The 8,760-nt window shown below is 41.8% G+C and overlaps 1 long non-coding RNA gene across 1 annotated transcript; it reads right to left on the bottom strand.

Annotated features, from left to right (window-relative positions):
• Positions 1 to 1,051: 1,051 nt before the first annotated feature.
• LOC122128659 lies at positions 1,052 to 4,940 on the bottom strand. Its single transcript, XR_006151550.1, has 3 exons — positions 4,317 to 4,940; positions 1,446 to 1,591; positions 1,052 to 1,202 (listed from the first exon to the last, which is right to left on the bottom strand). It is a non-coding gene; the product is annotated as an uncharacterized LOC122128659 (long non-coding RNA).
• Positions 4,941 to 8,760: the final 3,820 nt, after the last annotated feature.

Raw genomic sequence — 8,760 nt, 5'->3', positions numbered from 1 at the left:
TGTGTGTGTCATCTCTCCTTATCTACGGTGACTCATCAGCCTCAACGGCCCTGGCTGTTATTGAGGTGTTCAGGTCTGACTGGGCCATGCTTCGGATGCCTGGTGGATGTAGGCACCGCCGCAGCTGAAGCCAGGGTGTGCCTGAGTTGGCGCAGGGGAGCCCCCCTCCTCTCCGTGCATGTCTCCGTAATCTTCCTCAGTCATCATCTTCACCGTTTGCTCCGCCTCAACCTCTTTTTCTTCTTCCCTTTCCTCCTCCTCCTCTTCCTCTTCATTCTTTTCCTCTCGGTTTATCTTGTTTTCCAGAGCGACCTCCTCCACCTCGATGGCCACACAGTCCCCTTTTAAGGAAGCCTGCCTGTCCCACCACTACAGTGGGATAAAGAAGACCGAGAGTCAGATAGAAGAGCTGAGCGACCGCTTAAGATCTGAGTGATGTTTGATGTTGATATTGATATTGGAATTGATATTGAGATGATTTCCTTACCGCCGAATGACTGACGTTCAACATATTCTGTTGTACATGCTTTGGGTCTGGAATGATTTGGAGAATATTATTCCTGATCCTGAAAAGACAAATTCTACGCATTGTTCCAATGCCTCACAGCCAAATATTTTTAATATCCTATTTTATAGCAATGAGTTATTATGCTACTGCCACCCCACACTTCGAACAAGAAGATGAAAAAGATACTTGCCATTTTTGTGTTAACAAGCAGAAAAGCAGGATGGCTATCACAGAAGTTAAAGTCCATAAAACATGATAGAAGGCTGTGCCTGTAGCCTGTGGCATGGGCACAAGGTGACAGGGGACTGGGGAGATAGAAGAACACTTGAGTAAGAGTGGATTTACATTTCTGAATGGAAGCACATGCAGAATCAGCTTTCTTCCTCCTGATCAAAGTGTCTCACAAACACTTTTAGATTTGTCATAAAGTGTCTCACAAACACTCTGCAATAATGCTGTGTAAGTATTAAAACCGAACATAGCATAGCAAACAAAGGGAACTTAACCCTGTATGGAAGTGAAGGTGTAGGCATTCACCTGGATTTGTTTCATTTTTCCACATCTCACGTGTCCAACCACTCCACTCTTTCCACTGGCATGCACATTTCATTCTCACTCTAAACCCGTAGCTTCTTGGCTTGGCTTGGCTTGGTACACATAGAGTGAAGTCCTTTGTTTTTGTCTTAATGGTATCCTATGTGCAGGGTACAGACACATACATGCAGCTGAAATAAATCAGTCTTAGGTGCATTACATTAAAGGTGCAAACAGACTTAAGGTGCATTACATTAAAAAGGGGGATTTTGGACACATTGGAATCTGTTGTGCTACAGTATTGAAAGTTTTAGCTTCTGTCTTCAGATAACTGAAACCTAAAATGTAAACTTTACATTCAAAACATGTTTTAAGGAAATACTTTAATAAACACGACACTTACTGTCCAGTTTTCATGGCAACCGCCCCTGTGCTGTATGTGGGTGTCGTAGCATTTAGATGTAACCGCTTGATCTGGTCTACTCCACCTCAGAAGTGTACATTGGTCAGTCTCACTGATGTTGAGCTTGATCTTTTCTACATCAATATCTGGAGAAAAATGGAGGTACAGTTGGCCTCTGGAGAGATCCACTTTACAGGACAGGCAAGCACTAAACCAGTCGCACACGCAAAGGTTTCAGTTCAGATCAGCAGAGAAACTTCTGTGGTGATGGTGACTGAACTGGTTATTGAGAATATGAAGAACATGACTAAGAGGTTTGCAGCCGCCGCCTCTATGTTTTCTATCCACAAACTGATTTCTGACTAGAACATAAACACACTCTATAATAATGACATGAGTTAAAATTATTTTATAATAATAATAATAATAATAATAATAATAATAATAATAATAATGATTGTCTAAATAAAAAAAAGATTCAATGTCTTTTTAGTACACAGTCTTTTGTACATGGTGGAACTGCTGTTTATTTAGGCACGTGTTTTTGGGTGATGACATAAAACAGTTATCCTTCTGGATCCATGGTTAGCTGTGTTTTTTCCCCCCGGCTCTCTGAGAGTTTTAGAGAGTTTCTAGTTGCTAATAAGTTCACAACATTGGTTTACCCAAATATGAAGATATATCTGAAAAGGGAAGCAACGGCCACACAACACGTGTTGTTCGTTTGAGCTGGGTACAGACTTGCCGTTATCCTCATGGAAACAAAATGTATGGTTATCCTGCTTGCTTTTCCTCAGCTGTGGACTGTTTCTGAGAGTCTACAGAGACTCTGTAACGCTACTAGCTGCACAACATTACTTCAAAATTAAGTTATATCTGAAAAAGAAGATAACACGAATACAAAAATGGCCAATGTAAAGTGCATCTGTCAGTGTTTTGAGTTGAGACCAAAAAAAAGCCTCGGCTTCATACTTTATGGTGTTCAGTGTCAGTCGCACTGACATTAACAAGCAGAAGCCAATCTATTCCAGATCACAGTATGTGACAGTTCCACGTTTACCAGTGCCTTTGGCCTGGTCACTAAGGGTTTAGCTACAGCCTGCCTCTCCCTTGTACCAGAGAGGTTAGTTACGCTATCATCTGCAGACTGTGGGATCAAAACCAGTGGATGAAAGGCTTGTCAAAAGTATGAGGGGACTGACTATAAAACGTTATACACAAAACCTTAAAAAGTGCAACACATTATTGCGCATTATAAATATCTAGTTAATATACTAGACCTACAATAAGACCAGTTAACTTTTAAATCTGATAGCATAATGAAAAAAATCCTTCAGTTCTGTATTCGCTGAGACTTCTACCAATTTAGAAATACCACACAACAATGAGCCTGCTCATATCAAAGCAGCTGATTTTTTGGTCCACTCTCTCAGTTCAACATGCCCTACCATAATACTGCCAAGCATCGAGCAGGTTTTTGTAACATCCGTGCAAAAACAGAGTTACTCCAACGAGGCCCAGGATAGCGGTGTGGTTTCCTCTGTGTGTGTGCTTTCCTGCTCTCTTATCACCTGCCGCTTCACTGGTTTTGGATTCTCACACTCTCTTTCCCCCCCCCCTCGCCTCCTACTCTCTCTTTCTCTCCCCCCGCCCCCTCCTCTCTCTTTCTCCCCCCCGCCCCCCTCTCTGTCTTTTTCTCTGTCTATGGTGATTCAACAAGCTGTGAGCCGGCCAAGACGGTGGGTATTTTCTGCAATTCGGAAACCTTTCAAAACTTTTCTGTAGGTGTGTGAGTGATAACAGTCATGCTGGATGGGGTGGTCGTGGTGGGAGCATTAATATGATAATCTGTATTATGTACATAATCATACAGTGTATAGAAACAATACTATACACAGGTATTTAACACAGCCACCATTAAAGACTGACTTTAGGCCAATGAATTACATTCATTCAGTTTTGAGAAGAAAAGAAAACCTGAGGCCAAGGGTTGTCACTGGATAGGATCCCAGTTTGGTGTGAGGAAGGTGCCTGGACCTGTTTGGGAAGCCTCAAAACACGGAACAATACGCAACAATTGGAGGCAAATATCCTGCTCAACCTGTCTCATCCTGTAAGGACAGCCAAATAATGTATTTGTTTAGATTTCTCATGTACTGCTACTGATGTTCAGTTAGTTGAATTTAGACACTAAGCTAATGTATTTATGAATTTAGACACTGATCTAATGTATTTATTAATTTTGTCATCACCTTTCAAAGTCCTTATTAAATATCCCCTGACTGGATGTTTACTGATAAGACTAATCCCACCTACCTGAGGTATCATGTCCAAAACCCTTCATATTAACCTTCTGGACTAAATGTACATGGGCATCTTATGAAATGTCCATGTAAAGAAGGAGTCATGCAAACATTATTATCATTATTATTATCATTACTACTATTATTATTGTTGTTATTATTATTATTATAATTATTAGTCGTAGTAGTTTTATATGTTTACATTGTTGTTTGTTTGTCTGTCTGTCTGCAAAAACTACCGGGGCTGATTTTCATGAAACTTGTTGGTGGGGTGTAACATGGGCCAAGGAAGAACCCATCGAATTTTGAAGCCGACAGGACAGATCCAGGAATTATTTTTCACTTTCGTGTGAGGGTGAGCGCTCTTCGAGTTATAACGGTTGTTGTTGTATAAATATAACACATAGAAATGAATAATGATAAATTATGATTATTTTGGAACTTATTTTAGTGTTTAGTTTGTTTTAATGTTTCTTTTGTTCCCGCTAATGAAACACAATGTTTGTAAACCCTGTCTGTCTGTCTGTCTGTCTGTCAGAATATCTGTGTGTAAATGTGGACTTCTTACCTTGACAGCCAGCCCCAGCAGTGAGCCGGAGGAGCTGGAGCAGGAGGAGCAGGAGGAGCAGGAGGATGAGGCTGGTCTGGCCCATCTTGGCACCCTTGAGCAGAGACGGAGACAAACAGAGGCTTCCTTCTATGCGGGTAGGCGCCGAGGCACTGAGAGAGGAGCTGAGGTCTGCGGAGGACACCTTCACCACCTAGAGCCTCTCACTTCCTCTCTGTACGAAACACTTTCAGACTCAGGTGTTGGGGAGTGGGATGAAACCACATTACTAGAAGAACTGCATTCTAATGTTTACACCTTTTATACGGTACCAGGAACTATCTACGTGAATGAGACTGGCACACAGACTAAAGTTTTTTAATTTTTTTAATTTATTTTAAGTTTTATTTATTTTTAGTTTGACTGTAGTGGAGGTGTCATGCAGAGACGTGTGTGCCATTGTCTGTGTTGTTATATTATCTTCTACTCTTTTCAACAGAGTAGCCTGTTTGCCTTGCAAAGAAACTTCTGATTAAACATTTGACCATTTGATGCCATTGTTTATGCTGAGATAAGATGTGAAGAGTTGATCTTTACTGTTGCATTTGCTGGTTTTGATGCACCTGCATAAACCCCCGTCATCTTCATAACAACATGAACTTAATAGACTAATACAAAAATATAATAGTATATAATATAATCATAGAAATATAATAATAATAGTAATATAATAATTGCATTAGAACTTGTGATAGAGCTTTGACTCTCCAGCTCTGGTGGGTGGAAAATATACCTTTTGGGGTAAAAACAATTACTCCCCTTCCCATTACTCATGCTGAAACCTCCCCCAGAGGTAATAAATTAGACACAGGAGCACATAGACACATACACACACACACACACACACACACACACACACACACACACACACACACACACACACACACACACACACACACACACAGCTGTATCAGGACCGGCCATCAGTGATTTCTCTGAATGTCAGATGAGACACGGTACTCAGAACTAACCACAAGCATCCAGAGGGGGGAACTCAAGAGTGAGCTGAAGACGTGAGAGGGCTTTGTGTGGGTGGTGTTGACAAAGTACAGGGGATTTATCAACAGGGTTGGTCCTTAAAGTTAACAGTTACTCCCTCTTTGCAAAGGATTTGCATCCAATGTCGTATAGCTTTCTTTTCTGGATCAACGTGTTGACAGTCCCTTTACCCCTTCAAGTACTATGACAAATGGCCTATACAAAATTACATTGTAACGGATTATGTACAAAGGATACAGAGTTTCAATTTTTCTAAACACGACCCTGAGAAACATTAATTGCAATCATCTTTCTCTCTTATTAACATGGTATGGATATGCACACAGACACACACACAGGGAGGGAGGGAGGGAGGGAGAGAGAGAGAGAGAGAGAGCGAAATACAATTATAATTGTATGATGCCATTTTCAGAGATCACGCTTGGTTTGCATCAGCAAAGAGCGAGCATGTCGGAGCCCACATATAGCTCAGAGCAGAGGCAGGCGATCTGGGGGGAGAGGTCAAGAAGAATGGTAGAGACATGGAAGGCAGCGTCAAGGAGGTGGGAGAGAAGCCTTTGAATGCTGTTAAAAATCCTGTCTCCACCAGAGCGAGAGAGAGGAAGAGGAAGAGAGATAGAGAGATAGGGGAGAGAGTGAGAGAGAGAGACAGTGAAGGAGAGAGAGACAGTGAAGGGGGGGGAGAGCGCTCCGTCCTCAGGGAGGAGCCTTGGAGTCTGTGGAGAAGTGAAGGTAAGACGAGGCCTGTCAGGAACAAAGACGGAAATTCCGATGATGTGTTTAGCTAAAAGGGCGAGAGAAAAGTGAATCAAAGCCGGCGCAGGATCAAAGAAACGCAACAATAAAGTCAACGCCGTTGCCATGGGACCAGCAGGAGATGCATATCATTTATAAGTTGCACCTCGGCTCCTCTCTGATGTTGGAGAATTGATTGCTATTGTTCCGCGTGCAGACGTGTGCCCAGGGCTGCGGGGTTAAGACAGAGAGGGAAGGTTTAACTTGCCCTTCGAATGTTGGGTGACTTAGTGATGTGTGTCAGAAGGGCCTATTATGAAGTGGCATGTAGTCTGAAAACAGTTGACATACCACAATTGCACAGATTATAAAGGGGCACCTCAAAGGGTTTGGGTTATGAACATGACCCTCATTGTGTTTACGTGTTTGTTTGTGTGCACAAACTTACAAGCAGGTGAAGGGAAAAAAGACAGGAAACAGAACAAAAGCATAAAAGATCATCTTTGTAGATTAATCATGCAGAGAGAACACACCACGTTAGGTCGCATTAGTGCTGACCTAATTACAGAGACCAAGGGATTATTTTAACACCTTAGAGCTGAATAGCAGCCTGTTTTTCATTGTTTGACCACAAAGCCAGACCACAGGTCCCTACCCGAGCAGGAAACACAGTGAATTATCACAGCCTGCCATCACAAAGAAACAAGATACTGAGCATGGCTTCACTTTGGCTTTTTTGTCTCATAGGAACATGTTTCTTTCTGCTGGAGCCCACAAACTAACTGCAAGGTTTTATTTTTTTATTTGATTTGGTGGCTAGGCTCTTGATCTTGGCCTAGGCTCATACAGAGGTCAACGTTGGGCGTTTAAAGCAGGTTGAGATCACAAAGCTGAGGCATTAGGAGACCTGTTAAACCTCATTGTGTAACTGTCCAGAGCAGGGCCGGCTCTAGCCCTTTGGTTGCCCTAGGCGAGATTGAGTTTTGCGCCCCCCCAAACCCCCACCCCCCTCCCCCCACACACACACACACACACAATACTTAACATCACTGAAGAGACATATATTAACTTAACTGCTTTACTTTGCATAGCAGTTTTTTCACCCACTTATAATTTTACTATTCTACATTGCAGTTCAACAATAAATGGTGCATGGACAACAAACACCAGAATAGTTTCAGAACATTTTCTTTTTTATTATTTTAAATAATTTATTACACACTCAAAGTTAGGATTAAATCAACTCCATAAACTGTGCAAAACCATACACTGTGCAAAACACTCTTAAGCACCTGCAAGGACATTTAAGCAAATTATGACCCTCTATACCAGTGGTTCTTAACCTGGGTTCGGTCGAACTGCGGAGGGTGAGGTGTCTGCAGGCGGCAGTGTAGTTTCACTGGTGCCCTGAGTGCTTGATGTGGTCCTGGATGTCCCTTCACCTGTATTCAAGCATATTGTATAGCCAGACAAGCAGTGTTTAATAAAATAGGTGAAATGATCATGAATGTGGTTGTGGTTGGTTATGAGTGAAGTTACGTTTGCTAGTAATAGCCTACGTAGCAAATTAGCAAAGTAACAGTCGCTAGCTAGCTATAGCTAGCCTAAGTGACAGCAATGAAACGTCCAATATTAGGTGATGCACAATACTACATTTATTTCGGTTGACACCTTAATGGCTGAGATGAGAAGACTTACCTCTATACTTGGCTTTCTTTTCCTCTTCTTCCATTCTTCGTTTTCGTCCCTGTGCTCCAGATGGTTAAGACCGCTTCATTTTTGCGAATGTCACGTAGCTAACACGCTCACCCCACCCTGGCAGTGTGCAGTAGCCCTCACGTAACTAACGTAATGCAATGTAACTTAACGCAACCCCCCCCCCCCCATTAGGAAATGATCGACAATAACCATCAATTCAATCTAAAAATCAGGTTGACAAGTAAACGTGTGGCTGAAAGGGCGCCCTAGGATGATCATGATTAATAAACATGTTTTAATTTTCTTGCTAACTATGATTAATGGGAAGTAGGTCCAAGGGCGACACTAGAGGGCGGCCACAACCCATTTGTTGCCCTAGGCAGTCGCCTAGTTCGCCTATAGCAGGGGTGCCCAATGCGTCGATCGCGATCGACCAGTCGATCACAAAGCTTATGGTGGTAGATCGTGTCATTTAAATAAAAAAAAATTAAATAAAGTTTTTTTTTTTTTTTTTTCTATAAATCGCCAGATCACAACGGAAGTCATTTAAGGTTACCTTTCTTATAGAACAGATATAGCTTTTTCGTGTATTAAACAAAATAAAAAGCCTTATGTTATTTAGCTGTGAATAATGAAGGAAGCAATAAATCCGGTTAATATCCAAACCCTTGAGAGCTGTTGCCATGGAGATTTAACGTTACTTTCTGTTTGAAGATAAGGTAGCAGCGAGTGTTGAAGAATGGATGACTTGAAATTGGATGACTTTAAATTAATATATGAAATTGAACAACATCAACAACTTTACGGATAAAATAAATAAACAAGGATAGCGAAACAGATTGATACGCATGGAATGAGAACGGCAGAAACGCAGGCAGGACGTCAGATGACGAGACAGATCACAGTGACACAGGCTGTTTTTTTCCCCTCATATGTGAAGGCTGAGACATTCATAACATTTTATTCAGTCTTA

This window comes from Clupea harengus, chromosome 2 (genome assembly GCF_900700415.2).
Source record: "Clupea harengus chromosome 2, Ch_v2.0.2, whole genome shotgun sequence".
In the NCBI taxonomy this organism is placed as follows: Eukaryota; Metazoa; Chordata; class Actinopteri; order Clupeiformes; family Clupeidae; genus Clupea; species Clupea harengus.
The sequence above is the reverse complement of the archived record's forward strand: the minus strand, read 5'-3'. Positions and strand labels throughout refer to the sequence as shown.